Source organism: Simochromis diagramma, unplaced genomic scaffold, assembly GCF_900408965.1.
Source record: "Simochromis diagramma unplaced genomic scaffold, fSimDia1.1 OVJJ01000553.1, whole genome shotgun sequence".
Taxonomy (NCBI): Eukaryota; Metazoa; Chordata; class Actinopteri; order Cichliformes; family Cichlidae; genus Simochromis; species Simochromis diagramma.
Window position 1 is genome coordinate 1,754,261 of NW_024387095.1, and position 16,730 is coordinate 1,770,990.

A 16,730-nucleotide genomic window follows, 5' to 3' on the forward strand; every position below is an offset into this window, starting at 1 on the left:
TTTTTTAAATAACACATTAAATGCACCTGTAAAGATTCAAAATGGGGTTGAAACTGAAGGAGTCGATGAAAACATTTTTCCTGGGGAATAATAGATGAGACACATAGTTGGAAAAGACATTTCATCCTAAATTATCAAGAAGCATTGCAATACATAACAAAATGAGGCATTAGATTGTTTGCTGGTTTCACCCTTTTTAACCCTTTCATGCATGAATTATGGTTCATGTGCAAGTATATCATCAACACTGACACAAATACAAGAAAACAGCCTTTGAATAGCTGTTCACTGTAGTGACCGCTATGCGTGAAAGGGTTAAGCTAGTCTGGGGCAATAACTGCAATATATTCACTTTTCATTCTTCAAAAAAAATAGTTCACATTATTCACAATTTATTTTATAGGGATACTACAAACCCACTATTTCTGTGGCTTAAAGTATTGAAATTTGCAGATCTAGTAAAATTCCGAACAGCACAAATTTTGTTCACAGCAAATAACAATTAACTAAGGAAATATTCAAAGCATGTTTTCTTTTCTTTTGTTTTGTTGTTGGTTCATTGAGTGAGAGAACAAGGTTACAATTTGAGCAGTTTTTGCAACTTTGTGTGAAAAATTGGGTTTCTGTGTGTGTAGTGACACTGTGGAAGCAATATTTAATACTCTCCATGTTTCTGGCCCTCTCTCTCTCTCGCTCCCTCTTCTCCTGTATCTCTGTGTTCTGTCTCCCTTACCTGTTCCCATGTTATTCTGTTTTTCAACCTTTGTCTCCCCAGTCTGTCGTGTGTTTCCATGTTTGTTACTTTGTGTCAAGCTTGCATCTGATTTGTCCCTCCTGTGCTCTTTCCTGATCATCCTGATGTGCATGTATGGTCCCAGTCTCCCTTGTGCCAGAACATCAGTTCTTCTTCCTCCGTGGACACCTATAGTCCATGTTCTTAGTGCTGGTTTTGTCCAGTGTAGTTTCATGTTAGTAAAAGTTTAGTCTCCTTTTGCCTTTCATTTTTGTATTGTCATGTAACCTTGCTACATGCCCCACTCTGAATTTGGGTCCTCTCTAAGACATGATCTGCACCTACAGATCATGACATTCCCACTCCTTTCAATATCTAAACTAAGTATAGATTAGTATATTTTGCTTTATTTTGTGAAACATTTCTTTATTTGTTTTCCTCTTTCTAATTGACTTTCTGTATATTGTTTATATGATCGTGATTTATGTGATAGGCACTTATGCACCCCTATACCATCAGAGATGCAGGCTTTTGAACTGAGAGCTGATAATAAGTTGGATATTCCCTTTCCTCTGTGGTCCAGAGGAGATGGCGCCCATGTTTTTCAAAACGAATTCCATTTTTTTTGAGACGTCATTTGATACACCACTATCAAAGTAATAGTAACTAATAGTTCAATGTCTCAATGAGTTCATATGTCTCATAAATGAAATATGTTTGAGATTTGCAAATCATTGTGTTCTTAGTATTAATATATTTAGAGAATCCCACCTTTTTTGGAATTGGAGTTTATTTAAGTATATGTCGTTATATACTCGTTTTGGACTGGCTCGGATATTCTGATATGTTTTGGAATACAAGTGACTAATAAAGTAAAATTTGTTCATATAGCAATTTTTGAGACAAGAGTCACGAAGTCTTTATAGAGGTGTTGAAAAACAGTCACAATGAACAGATCAAACATTGCCCATCTGAATAGATTAGTTTTAAGTTGTAATGCATATAAAATCTATAAAACCTATACCTCTGAAAAATTATCAAACATGAAAGTCAGTATAACTGGAGTTACAGTGTTTTCATACAACAGATGCAATTTGCTAATAAGTGTGCAAATTAGTTTAGGTAATGCCTTTGTTTGCATAATGGGATATGTGTGATCCCTCGCTGTGATTATAGCAGCACAAGCGGTTATTTTAGCAGAACACTAGCTGTATGCAGCGTGCTCACCACATGCAGTGAATCATGTACAATACGTGACCCAGGGAACTTCCACCCTCCATTCAAATTCACTGCGTGAGAGCTTTGTCTAAAAAAACTGCACCGCTAACACCTATGACCTACTGTTTGACTCTAAATGCGGCTCTCTCAGGCAACTGTTGTGCATGGTTCACTGTCTGCAGAACTCACATGGAGATAAATTACTAAACTGTCCCATTGTCCTCGCTATGTGGGATGTCGTTTTAATGGATGTTCTTCGATAAATCTTTCTTGATATCCTTTCAGGGAAATTGAGTGCCATACTTGGTCCACATGGGTGACATTGTCCCTTTCACGCTGCAGCAGCTTGGATCTGAAAGAAATCAAGTCAACATGTAGATTCTCAGAGAGTACAAAGCCTCAGCCCCTTGTCACTGGCCTCTGCAGTCTATTTTGTTCAGCTCAAGTGGCCACACGTGGTCTTTATTCTTGAGAGGAAGACTGACAACTTCACCACAAACGTTAGTGCAACTACTCAACAAGATTGTCACTTTCCAGCTCTCCATGAGACAAAATCCTCAAATGAAAAAAAAAGAAACCACCACCTGTCAGAACAGTCAATCTACCTCTTAGAAGTATGAGGAAGGTGAGAGGAAATCCCTGCAACTATCACTTTAGGTCATGTCAGTGGAGTTACACTCTCTGGTTACAAAGCTTTTCTCTATGCTGTACACATACTGAAGAGACACCTGATTTCTGCACCAAGTCTGTGAATAATAACCCGTTGCCCTTGACAGATTCATTTCATGAAAAATCATTATATCCAACAAGACATGCCCAAAAAATAGAAATAATCAACTTGCACTCAGAAAAATAAAGGTGCCAACTGGAACCAAAAGTGGTTCTTTAGACTGATGCCATAGAAGAACCTTTTTTGGTGCCACAAAGAACCTTTCAAGCAATGGTTCTTTGAAGAACCTTTAAAGGTGCCCCAAAGAACCATCAAGAAATGGTTCTTTGGGGCACCTTTTTCAAAGAAAAAAACTTTTTAAAAATGGTTCTTTGAAAAACCATTTTTTAAAAGGTCATTCAAATGGTTCTATAAAAAAACATTTTAAAGAACCTTTTTTGAGTGGTTCTTTAAAGCACCATTTTAAATCTTTCAAAATAAAATGTATCATAAATTGAATTTGAGTAGGGTAAAATAAATACAAGCACATAGAGATATTTTAATGGTTTATTGCCATTTCGTAGTATACCAAAAGATAAAAAGGCATTTTAACCCTCAGCACAACATCACAACTAATACATGTCACATATTAGTCATTTAAACAGTAATAATTGAACATTTTTACTAGACTATAAATAGATATATATAAAAACTATACTACGATAACACAATTAATGCATGTATTGTCTAATTAATAAAACATCAGAAAGTGATAAAAACACATTAGAAATAGCAATAGCTTCATAACAGACCAATAAATCAACACATTTTCATCAGCAGATGTTTGCATGTTCAGTAAAAATATTTCAACAACAATTTTTTTTATTAAAATGATCAATGAACTTCAGCTTCATGTTATGTAAGGTAAGTTTCATGTTGTAGTCATGGTTCTTTATTAGTCCAGTTTAGGACAATGTCTCTGACGTTTATATATTATCACATATATGTTATATAAAAACAACCTCACACCTGCAGTTGTTTCAGTTTTTCACGTGTTTCCTGTCAGCTGGTCAACCTCACTCAGGTGGACATCCATATCAGCCAACCAAACGACAAGCTCCTCCCTTTGTGCTTCAAATCCCTCCCACTCTGAGACAAGGAGCTAAGAGAGAGAGAGAAAAAGAGTCGATTATAAAGAAGAGAGAAAAGTGAAACCCTCCTGAGAAGGTCTGACTCGCATACCTCCAGTCGAGCTGTGATGTACTCCGGTTTGGCGTTCACGTCATCCCAGCGGTGGACGCACTCCCTCGCTGATGCCAGCAGCCAAGCCTGCAGGGTGCCCTGGAAGAGCCAAGGTCCTGCCTCTCACTGCAGCCTCTGAATACACAAACACAAATTGCATATGAAGCAGGAGGTGCAGATTGTTTTTGCTATGCTTTTCTAAATCCAGGCCAGCGGATGACTGTTGTCTTGCAGAAGTAAGAACTGGAACCCAAATCAAATGTATGCGATACACAATCAATTCTCAAGAACGCATTATAAAAGAAAGTCCCATTCTTGCCTGATTTCAACTGAATTCTGCATCAAAACAGGGTTATATATGTAACACTAAAGATATTTTGATGGCTTGTGCACATAAGCCTCTGTAATATATTTATAATTTAAAATGCCACTGGTCATAATATAACAGTAACGCTCAGTCATATCTCCTGAAAATTATGTTTCAGCCAAAGTGTAAATTGTGTTTCCAGAGAAATATATTTGTTCTCCAGGATTATGTCTGTTTGTAAAGTATCACAAATATATTTTGTAAAGGACAACCTAGAAAATGGCAACAAAGCTTCAGAAGGAGTCCGAAATCTTGGAAAGAGAGACTAAAAACTAAGGATCTTAGGCCAGTGTGGTTGAACGGCTTTCTAACTAAGCCAACCTATGTGGCTACTATAATCTGTTGCAGACAAGGACACAGAGAGCTGGAGGCACAAGGGCTAAGTAATCCTTCCTTTTGTACTTCCTTAAAGTCCGTCTAAAGGGTGTATGTATATAGCTATTTCTTTGTAAAACACAAGGATGTCAGCTAATAAGCTTGTGCTCCCCATCTGATGACAAATTTGATATCACCTTGAGCCAAGCAGATCCTAATGGACTTGCAGATGAAAGAACTATTAAATGCTCAATGGTGGATGGCCCAGAGCCAAGTTGGGGAGGCGGGACACCTCTGGAGGCTAAAAACTATACATGGTTCCCTGTTGATGACCACAGCCCGCTGGGCAGAGAGCCAGTGGTGAAGATGACAATCATGAGGAACCAGGCAGATAGCCAGCGAGGATGAGGATCTTTTAGTGGTGGACCAGGTGTCCAGAGACAGACCTTCAGAAGTTTCTACTTCTGAAGATTTATGAGCAGATGACCTATCAATTCCCCAACGGTTTAAACCCATAAATATTTAGTTCACATTTAAAAAGATATGTGAACAGACTAGACTGTTTGTTTCAGGAACTTGCAATCCATTTCCTGCCCCTGATACAGTACTTCAACCATGTAACCAGCAAAGTACCTGCTAGATCTTTCCCTTACAAAAATAGCCATGTGTAACATGCACAAAGTGAAGTCAGTTGCATAGTTTTTCACGCTTAATGGATCAATAATCCTCCACTCTGGGTGGGAGAAGAAAAGAAAGTCTTCACTGTCAGGGAAAAAATTAGAACATATTAATTAAAGTTCGCTAGGTAGCTAATGTTTGTTGGTTTTCAAGGTTACTGTAGTGTGACTCTAACAGTGATAGTTCAGTTTTGTTAACACATTCTGTTATGACATTAATCAAATAATGGGTTTGTTCCAGTCTAGTTTTAAACGATCCTTCACTGGGTTGCCGAGGAGACTGAGAGGTTGTTCCCATTTGGCCACTGTAAAGGGGAAAATGTATTAAAATGCAGTTCCAAACTCCCTAACTGGAGTGAAACTGACTGATGCTGGAATCTTTCTTATGTCATTTGCCTGTGGAAGGGGTTTCGCATCAGTTGTAGTGATGGTAAATTTGATTCTTTTTACTGAATCGAGTTTGAATGAGTCACTCACCAAAGTGAATCGGTTTTTTGAGTCATTTGAGTCACTGAGTCAGTTGACCAGAGAGTGCAAAAAATGTACATTTTCACTTAAACTTAATTTGTTTCTCTAAACGACTATTTTATAGAGCAAAAAAAAGCAAAAAAAAAAAAAAAAGATTTCTAAAGGGAATATTTATTTTATTTATTTTTATTTTATTATGTGTCAAATATATATTTTCTCATCTAAATGTCCACTGAGCTGTGTGCCAGAGTAATAGGCTCTGTTTTGAGTTTTGTTCAAGAAAGAATGACTTCATATAGGGAAAGATATATATCACATATGCAGGGCACCTTAAACTAGTTGTTTAATTAAGCAGCAAGGCAGAACAAAATCAGGTCTGTATCAAGACATGAGGACTAAACCCCAATTCAACCAGACCCAGAACTGATCCGGAATTATAACAGGACTACAACAGTTCAAAATCAGGACTACTTAGGACATAGGTGCCAACCTCTGGCCCGCGGGCCAAATTAGGCCCGCAGCCTAATTACATTTGGCCGCGAAGCCATACCAAATTATTATTAGAGCTAGCCTACTGGTATTATACAGCTAATATATATATTGTTTAGTATTAAGCTTTGCTTGTTCCATATTCAGTTTTTCAGCAAAACATGTTTGAGTCCATAAGAAGAGATTCATTCTTATATCTGGAGGAAGATTTTTTTTTCAATAAATATTAATGTTAGCCCGCGACCTTGTTCCAGTTTTGAATTTTGGCCCACTGTGTATTTGAGTTTGACACCCCTAACTTAGGACTTAACCAAGACAGAACCAGAATCAGAACTAGATGATAGTAGCACTAAAAATCATCATAGACCTGCACTACATTTATTTTTTAATTCTACCAAAGTCCACTATTTAGATTGAGAAAAGTTTATATAATTATTTAGCCTTGTTGTGCAAACAAGCCTGCATAACTTAATAAATATAGAATTTGAAAAATAACAAACCTAAAAAGAAACACTAGGTACGAGATACATGAGTACCTATGATACGGTGATACTTTTGGTAAACAACCATTTGACTAACATGTGTGTCTCACCTGCTCTTGTTCATCTCTGTTCTGTCCTCATTCTCCTCTCTCTCCCTCTGTTCCTCTCTCTCCCTCTCTGTGCTGACAATCATCAAATATACAGTTGAAACCAGATATTTACACACTCTTCAGATCAAAACACAAACACTTTTTTAATTGTAACATCAAATCAGACTAAATGTTTATTTTTTTTAGATTGATAAATGCAAAAAACATATTTGTTAAATTTAAGAGTAAAGAGAGAAACTATCTGTATTTCTTAATTGTAAATGGCACCAAATTGTATTCAAAATTGAGCCACACTTATGGAGCTCCACAGTTCTGTTCCTGGGGTTTTGGTTGACATCTCTTGATGTTCCCATGTCAAAGAAACAGGCTCTGTGTTTTGCCTTATATGCATCCACAGCTGTGCCACCAATTTACTCACATGGACTCTACGAACCTATCAGAAGCTTCTTCAGCTCAGAATGGAATCGTCTGGAATTTTCTTATTAATTAACAATAAACTTAGTGTACATGTACTCCTAAATTTGATGAAAGTGATAAAATAGACAGCTCTGTTTCTCGTTATTCTGACATTTAACTAATTCAAAAGATATTTCAATATTTATTTATCCAAAACAAAACAAGTTTACTCTAAATTGATGTTGTACAGTAAAAAAATGTTCTTTTGTTTTCCATAAAGTGTATGCAAATATCTGGTTTGAACTGTGAATATCCTGCTGTGTATTGAAATTCCTCTTGTTTTGCATAGAAATATACTGAACAACATACAAGCATAATATATAAAATAACATCTACCAGAGTTTTTTCTTTGAAAGAAGCTCCTTATGTCCATTCTTGTATATCAGTACATTACTGAAACAGATTTATTTAGCCGTGTTGGGAAACAACTGAAAATATGAAATAAACACACATGTAAGCTAGGACTGGAAAAAAAAACAGCATTGTTGTTGTTCGGCTTTTCATTTTGCCATTTGTTGATTCACTTAAAGAGCAAGTAACGTAATATGGGTCAAGTGATCAGTTTGATATCAATCTTTTGTGATAAACCGTCATATTTATATTATTTGTACAGTACGAATGATTTGCTTTGGTACCTGCTCAAACTTCAATTCTACCCCCCCTCAGTTGCTTAGAGTCTGAGCTCGGATCATACCATTATTAGGGGGGATTTACGTCGTAAATTCCCACAGTGTGCACTATGTGCTTCAAATATTGTGTGTAGTTTTTGTTTTATACAGTTGTCAGCCAGGCATCTAACTATGAAAAAAAAATCACACTCCAAAAGACCCTGGGCTTCTGAAAAAGCAACCCGGGCTTAAGACCCCCCGCTCCACCACTGTCACAGAGAAACAGCCATGAGGGAGATCGCAACGCTGGACAGAAGAAAACAAAAGGCTTAACTAGACAGGGAATGATGAGGGAACAGGAAACACGTGGGAAACACAGCTGGGGCAAATCACACACAACGAGACAAAGCAAAACACAGCGTACACACACAGGAGACTACCAAATTAAAACAGGAAGTAGTGGGAACACACACACAGAGGCCCAGACAGACACAGAGACATGACTGAATGGATCTCAAGTGTTTTTGAACTCAGGTTGCCTTTTAGCATCTCAAAGTTGTTAAATTGCCCAACAATTGCCTTGAAGTTGCTGCTGGTTTCTTGCTGACACAACAAACCAAGCCCTGTCACAATAACACTTCCATTGCACTGCGATACAGAAGCAGTTTACGCAGTATTCCCACAGTAGCTCTATACAAATGATTATGTATTCAGTGTTAGACACACAGGGTAATGTAACAAAAGACATTAATCACTAAAAACACAGTATACTAAAAATGTCATACATACATGGGCTTGACTTCCATGAGTTCTAATCCACTTTAAAATGAAGGGCCTACAAAATCTTCACTCCAGAGAGCCACAATACCCAAGTCTGTCAAATGAAACTCAAAACTGAACTTAACTATGCAGGCACTTGGCAGGAGGCTTAGTCTCACACTGACTAATAGAGTTGCAAGGAATTAATTTGTACTTGGCACAGCATGAGGCTATAGAATAACTGTCCCATAAAAAAAAAAAAAAAAATCACACCTTCATCATCAGCTAGCTTTCATGTCATTATGGTGCAGTGGGATGGAAATACATGGAGCTTAACGTGAACTTTCTTGATAATGAATGATAAAACCTTAGTGGCAGCATTTTTAAATAAAAAAACCTGGTGTTCTTAGGGGTCGCTAAGTTGTTCCATAGTGAACAATGGGTTTGTTTGTTTTCTCTTTTGATTCAATACATTAATTATGTCAAAATGATCAAAGACTTAGAACTTTAATATTTTAAAGACTTACTTCTGTATAGGAATGAATAGAAGAGAATGCCAGTGTTACACGCTATATTTTTTTAAATTAAATTAAGTTATGCTATACCTATAGATGATGTGAGAGGGCGGGTGTGTGTGTTTAGGGCACGGATGGCTTGGGGATAGAAGCTCCTCTTGAGTCTCTCTGTCCTTGCCCGGAAGATGCGGAACCTTCTACCAGATTGCAGAAGTTGGAACAGTTTGTTGCCAGGATGGGACGGGTCCTTCAGTATCTGCGCTGCTCTAGTCCGGCATCTCCTGGTGTAGGTGTCCTGAAGCGGGGGGAGAGCAATCCTGCAGCAGCGTTCTGCTGTACGGATCACTCTCTGGAGAGCTTTTTGGTCCTTCACACAGCTGTTCCCAAACCACGATGTCATGTTCTGTGTGAGGATGCTCTCCACAGCGCCTGTGTAGAAAATCCTGAGGATCTTTGGAGAGACCCTGAACTTCCTCAGTTGTCGTAGGTGATACAGGCACTGCCTAGCCTTTTTGGTCTGGGCCTGAATGTGGGCAGCCCATGTCAGGTCTGAGGAGATGTGGACACCAAGATACTTGAAGGACTGCACCCTCCCTATGAGCTTTTTCCGTCGCTGTTTTGGTATTTTGATATTGGACATGATGCCTAATGGGTAGGTCTAACTGTGATACTCAGGTCACCGCTAACAATTATTCTTTATCCAGTGAGCACACTATATCCTCCTTTATGACTTCAATAATCGCAATCACTTTTTACTCAGCAAGATTTTAAACTAGAGAGCCCAGAGTCATCCTCAAAGTGTTTACTAAGGTCATTGATCCAAGGAGCTGGGGGCTGTTTTCCCAGAGTTGCATACACATTGATGACTTTTAAAAACCAGAAGAGTTGCCCCTTGCTGGCCATTAGAAGAAATGCAGGATTAAGGCACTTCTGGAATAGCATCACTTTATGGTATTTGTGTTTCATTACTTTTGCCCCTATAAATTTGTTAAAGCAGATTTTAAAAAAATAACTGTGAGTTGACACTAACAAAAAAAATGTTTACTTTCAAGTGAAAAAAGCCCGTGGTGGTTTTGACATAAAACTGCCTTGTCAGCCTTCAGAATGATCTTGATATGAATTATCCAAAGTTCTGATTTTAGAAAAAAAAAAAAAAAAATGTAAAAACTCTATTTAAATGATGTAGCCATCCACTGATGTCACCCACTGGTTCTCTGAGCCCTATATTATTCCACATTATGAAGCCTTGTGGTGACAGTTTCTGCTGTAATTGTCTTTTATTATTTTTAAACTAGACATGACAAGTATCCCTCAGTTTCTCTAACCGAGAAACTTGTCAAACAAATGGCAAAGCATCCCCTATTTTTTTTTTTTTTTTTACTGTAATGAAGATCATGATTTATAAAATTAATTTCCTGTGACTTGAATCAGGCAGCTGAGCGAAAAACCAAAAAAAAAAAAAAGAAAAGAAATTCTATAAACCTGAAGTCTTTCTGCAACTAGAGGTATTACCCACATTTAACATCCATCCACCATATAAAGTCCATGTTGAGGGCACACTACTGGTTTTTTTTTTTTGTTTTTTTTTTTAAATTTCCCAGGCACATCTTTAAGCCCCTCCCTCTGTGGGGAAAGTGACTTTATTAAACAGCAAAAACAATGTCAGAGTGTCAAATTGGATAAGACAAAATGCAGGGAAAGTGTAGGGAAATGGTGGGCCAAAAAAAGACAGGGCCTTCAGGCAGGTTTTTTTTTCCAAATGTGCAGAAGTTGCTGACATGTTTGCTGCAGGCCATTCTTTAGCACCCGTGGCCATGATGTTAGTGGCAGGAACCCACAGTAAGAGAGACGAGAACAGCAAGAGAGTGGACGGACCGTGGACGGTTGGCTGCCTGGCTCAACAAGATGTCATGAGAGATGATGATGATTAGCGCCAGGCTATATTACTGTGGAGTGCTGTTTACCTCACCACAACTGTATACAAAAGTGGAGCAAGTGCTAGCGGTGGACAAACTAGCTACCAGTTGGAAAGTTATATTAATAATGTTAACATCAAAGAAAAACCTGTAAAGCTAACTATCGAAACTGCCTATCAGTTAGCAAGCTAGTTTTCTATTATCTGTAGTTAGCTAAAAATACATCTTGATGTGGCTGTGATATATTGTGTTACTGGAAGAAGGTCATTATTTTTGTTAACCACCATTAATCAACATTACTATTGTGCAAGCTCCCAGTGCTTGTTTTTTTTTTCTTCATTTATGCATCAGACCATTGAGAGCTTGTGTGATTTACTGTTCTCATCAACCATTCCTTTCACTCGCTCTTTCTCTCACTCACACACACAACCAAATACAACATATCATAGAGTAGACTTCAGCTCTAGCATAACATGAAATGTAACTTAAACATAAAACTCAATGTTACAGCCAGTGGCAGCACAAACGTGACACACAGACTGACTTTTAGTTTTAGTGTATTTATTTTCCCCTGAGTTCTACTACTAGTTAGCTAACATAAACTAATGTCATTCTATTCGCCGCAACCAACCAACCCACCTGCTGACCTAACATTCTGTACTGACAGAAGATGGCTCTAAACATGTTTTTAAAACTTTGACTTTAAGCACTTATTTTTTAAATCCACCTTCACAGACAGTATTTTTGAGAGCAAGGCTCCATGGTTTAAATTTGCCTTTATACATTTAGTGTTTCATTTCCACTTTAAACCTGATTTTAATTTATTTTGTCCAGAATTGGTCACAATATGATCAACTCACTTTCATGTCATACACTTTTACTGGAGTCAATTTTGATCTTTTAGACACCTATGATTAAGAGGTTAGCACAAAGATTTAACATCAAATAAGTCTTTTACATCATTTCATCTCATTTAAGTCATGTTTTGAATTTCAAGGGGAAACTCAGTGGTTGGTTGAATTGATTACAGATTTCCATGCATGTATACAGCATGATAGGAGGTGTCTAATCTTTGCGCATAATCTGCAAGCTTTCATCTATTTCCTATTTGTGTTTTCTCAATTCTGTTTTCTGTGAGACAAGTTCTGAAGGAAAAGGCAATTAACAATGGAAGAGACGTATGACAGGATGAGTTGCAGCAAGAAAGCCAGACGTCAGAATAAGACAAAGAGGCCATGAAACACTGCCACTGGACCACTGAAAACTGGAAGAAGGTATTATGGACTGATGAATCTAAATTTGAAATATTCAGTTCATCATACAGGATCTTTGTAGGCGAAAGGATGGTTCCACAATGTATGGCCTCAACTGTCAGTCATGGAGGAGGAAGTGTGATGGTCTGAGGCTGTTTTGCTGGATCCAGGATCGGTGACTGGTACAGAGTGAGAGGTACCCTGAACCAAAACGGCTACCACAGCATTCTGCAGCGCCATGCACTACCCTCTGGTATGCACCTGGTTGGTCAGGGGTTCATCCTACAGCAAAATAATGACCCAAACATAAGTCCAAACTATGCCAAAACTACCTCAAGAAAAAAGAACAAGATGGTAAGCTTGAAAACATGGAGTGGCCAGCACAGTCTCCAGACTTAAACCCGGACAGAAGAGTGAAAGTAAAGCGACCTACACATTTATGGGAATTTCTGCAACAGATATGAGAAGAACTTTCTGAAGAATATTTGATTTCTATTGTAGAAAGAATGCAATGAGTGTGTTCAGTTGTTGACTTTGATGAGTCAAACATTTAGAAGAAATGTTGGTCTATAAATTGATTCTACAGTTAACTCCAATTGCTTATCTGTACTATGCTTTAATTTCAGAAAAAAAAATGAAAGAAGAAAAAATTATTTATCAATAATATACATGTTTAATGTAAAAATGAATATATAAACAATGTAACGGAAAGGTTGATCGTTATGAAATTAAAACCCGAATCAAAGATCCAAAATAGGATGAATTATTCTGTTATTAATTTTTTTATTCTGGCACTTCACATGTCCATAACAAAATGCCCTCACATGATGATTCACAGGCACCCTGGTGGTGCAAAGATGGCTGGTGTCTTACTGATTGTGGTGAATGGAGTGGGCAAAATTTTCATACAATACCTTACATAGACAAACATATGGGACTCATATAGCACAAGATACATCTGAGTTTGTGTCAAGTATGCAACAAAAAAAAAAAAAAAACATATCCACTAACCTCACAGCTTGGGGGATTAGATGAGGACTCAACCCTGATGATAGCCCTCTCCTGATGTTTGGACAGAATGACTGTAAGCTGTTCAGCGAAGCTAGTCATCATCAGAGATGAGTCACAGAGCTTCAGTTCACTGATCAACACCTCCGCCTCAGCCCCTTGGCACAGCTTGACACACATATACTCCCATGTGTCAATCTGTCAGAACCCAATGGGGTGGAATAGGGAGAGTATGCATTTTAAGCAAAGGTGACCTCAACTTTTACTCATTCTCTTTACATATCTATACATGTTATCAGCTGGACTGCAGAGACAGAAATGAAATTCCTAACCAGTTAACATTTATTTTCTCTTAACTATACAATGCAAGCATTGTTTAGACAAAAATCTTTCCTGCAGACCAAATACATGCTGCAGTTGATGCAAAGTTACATGTGATTATATCTAGTCAAAGTAACAAATGCTAACATTTCTAATTCTTCTTGTATATTAACATATCAAAAAAGTTCCTCTTACAGGAACATGTATTACTGTTTCTACACTCGGTAAAAAATAACAATGCCCAAGCAGCAACCTCCAGGACTGAAAAAAGAAAGCTAACACAGAAGTGCCAAAAGTGCAGTACAAAGGTGAGTAAGCTCCCACAGATTCCAGTATTTAAAATGCCCAAATTGCTGCTGTTTACTTTCCTGTCTTCATTTATGTTATGTCATTTATGTATGATATCATCTTTAGATGGAAGCTAGTGATCTAACTCCTTTCTAACTTCTAACCTTCTAACCATTCTAACTTCTAGTCTGGATGTTAAACTTAATTGTTTCACCTGGTAGAGCAACAACGCTGATCATTTAATCCCTGTGGGGGACGGGGCTATGGCTGCCCACACTCCCTAGCAGATCATTACATGGAGAAACCTTTTGAATACAAGCGTGCTGATCCACACAGGTGTTCACAGACACAAACTACACCTTTCTTGGCTGCTACCTCAAAGCGTACTGCACAATAACATGTAATATTTAGTATCTACTGTTATCTACTGTTAGCTAGTTTATTGTGATGGTGCTGTATTTATTATGTTGCTCTTTTTTATTTGTTTTCTCTTCTGTTTTTTCTTATCTCCATACAGGTGATCCAGGTGTTTTGTTTGTTTTTATTTTTTTCTTCCCCCCCTTCTCACCCTCTCTTCTCCCCTCTATTTTTCTTTCTCTCCCTCTCCTTCTTTCATTCTTTCTCCCTGTCCTATCCCCCAGTCATGTCTGTTCCGTCTGTAACAACCGAAAATCAAATCAAATAAATACATAATTATAATAAAGGTCAATCAAATGGACCAATATGGCAAGGCCATGATGATCCAATTGGTAAAGCAAATCCGCTTGGCATCTTTCTTGGCCTTCAGACAACAATTCTGATGGCTAAAGATCCAAATGGGACAGACAAAAAAAAAAAAAATTAAAGACGAAAGAATTCAGACAGTTTGTAACACAGTGTTTGTTTGAGTTTGGGATAGTATGAAATGAGACTTTGTTAGCATTAGCCTATTAGTAAGCAGCCCACCATTATTATGTATTACAGAATATGGAATCTAAAACCACCTGATGATGTCAATCATACTGTCTGTACTCATGCCGTATCATGCTCTATTCAGACAAATGTAAAACGTCTACAAAACATCTTTAAGATGGCTGTATGAGCATGTTTTCACATACAGTTCTTTTTAGAAGAAGTAAACTCTGTCTTCTGAAAGTGGTCCAAAAGTCAAAGGGGGGCATAGGTTATATTTTCTCTTATGTTTTTGTAATAACATATAACATAATCATAACATAAAATCACGTTTAATACAGAACTATTACTTTTACAGTGCGGTATATGTAAAATGCCAAGGCTTCCTCTGCCACTGAGCTTTGTGTCTTTGAATATGTCAAAGAGTATACTTTTATCTCCCTGCTGATGAATGATTTCCCCTTAAATAAGATTTTCCAAGCTAGCAAAACACTGTGCATTTGTTCACAAAAGGGGCTATTTTTAGTTTTTTCTACTTTACTTTGTTGTGGCATACGTAGCAGTATGTTCCTAACAAAGCTCCTCAATTCCGTGTGAGCTGTGAAATTGGAGATGAACCATAACATTTCCTCTTTGATGTGTTTTTCATTAACAACTTGATGTGGTTACTCCTTTGTCGTACCCAGCATTTGTGAGCTTGTTTGTTTTGGTCCATGCCATTGTTGTAACATGCAATCAAAACGGCAAGCCTTTGAAACCTGTCATTAAATGGCAGAAGGGAAGAAACCAGAGAGCTTTGTGTTTACTGTGAACCTGTTAAATGAACTTCAGCATGTAGTATAACCAGCTCTGCAGTATAACCAGCTCTGCAGTATAACCAGCTCTGTGAATTAGGCAATGTTCTCGTATATATCGACACTCCAAACTAACTGCTCCTACTTCAAGTTGTTTTGTACTACTTTTGTGTTTAATCTTTATCTTTATCTACAAAGTACAGAGTTACCACTATTTTTATATGAGTTAAAGGTTTTGATTTATGTAGTTTAAAAATTAAAGGGAAAAAAAGGTATTGACTGCAGTTCAGTATATGGTAATTCTGAATGTGTCACATGCTTATGCAACAGCAGAAAACCACTCTCCATTCAAGGTTGAGTAACACAGCGCCAGCACCTACCTCTTTGGACACGAGGTGAAGTCTGCCTGAATCACTGAATCTCTCTTCCAAACAATCCATTTTCCCTTCACAATCCAAACGTCTCCCGTTTGCCCGAGATGCTGTAATTACACACTAATGCCTTTCGGTAGAATTAGAACACATTTTGCAGGAACACAAATTAATGTTCAAGGAAGATTCCTGGCATAACCAATTCCGTCTACTTGGAACTGAATTCACACTTCACGAGCAACTGCTAAATGTTTTCCTCAAGCCCTTTTTTGAAAAAAGAGCCTGCACTTACACTGATGAAAAATGAATCATTTTCTGTCATTACTGCTGCTCCACTGTGCACCTTTATCAGCTGTGCTGTTTCAATGAATGGAGAAATGGCAGCACTGAAAGGCTGCTTAAGAAGATCGTAATGGAAGCCAAATGGCATTCATTCACAAAGCTATTTTTGATACAAATTATATAGGAAATTAATATTATTCCTTATTTTTCTATTCATGAAAATGGATGTCTGCAGTATTGATTTAAACTTGACTTTGTTTAATTCATGTCTGCTGGCTATGCAGGGTGTAAATAATGAAAACCTTCATCTTGTGTGACTAGTTTGAACCAGGCTGTGTTCAAAGGCCTTGGAAAGCTTGGAAAACTTGGCTTTGGGTGTGTGACTCAACACTTTTGGACAAAGGATTATCACCTTGGTTGTTTGCAAATGTCACGAGAGAGGTGCAGGTCTGATAGTGGAACCACACTCTCACTGGTTAACAGTTTATCACAATCACCAGCCAATGTCAAGATTATGA

At 37.7% G+C, this 16,730-nt stretch overlaps 1 long non-coding RNA gene across 1 annotated transcript; it reads right to left on the minus strand.

Annotated features, from left to right (window-relative positions):
• Window positions 1-221: 221 nt before the first annotated feature.
• LOC120742825 lies at window positions 222-11,945 on the minus strand. Its single transcript, XR_005697972.1, has 3 exons — window positions 11,934-11,945; window positions 10,292-10,294; window positions 222-320 (listed from the first exon to the last, which is right to left on the minus strand). It is a non-coding gene; the product is annotated as an uncharacterized LOC120742825 (long non-coding RNA).
• Window positions 11,946-16,730: the final 4,785 nt, after the last annotated feature.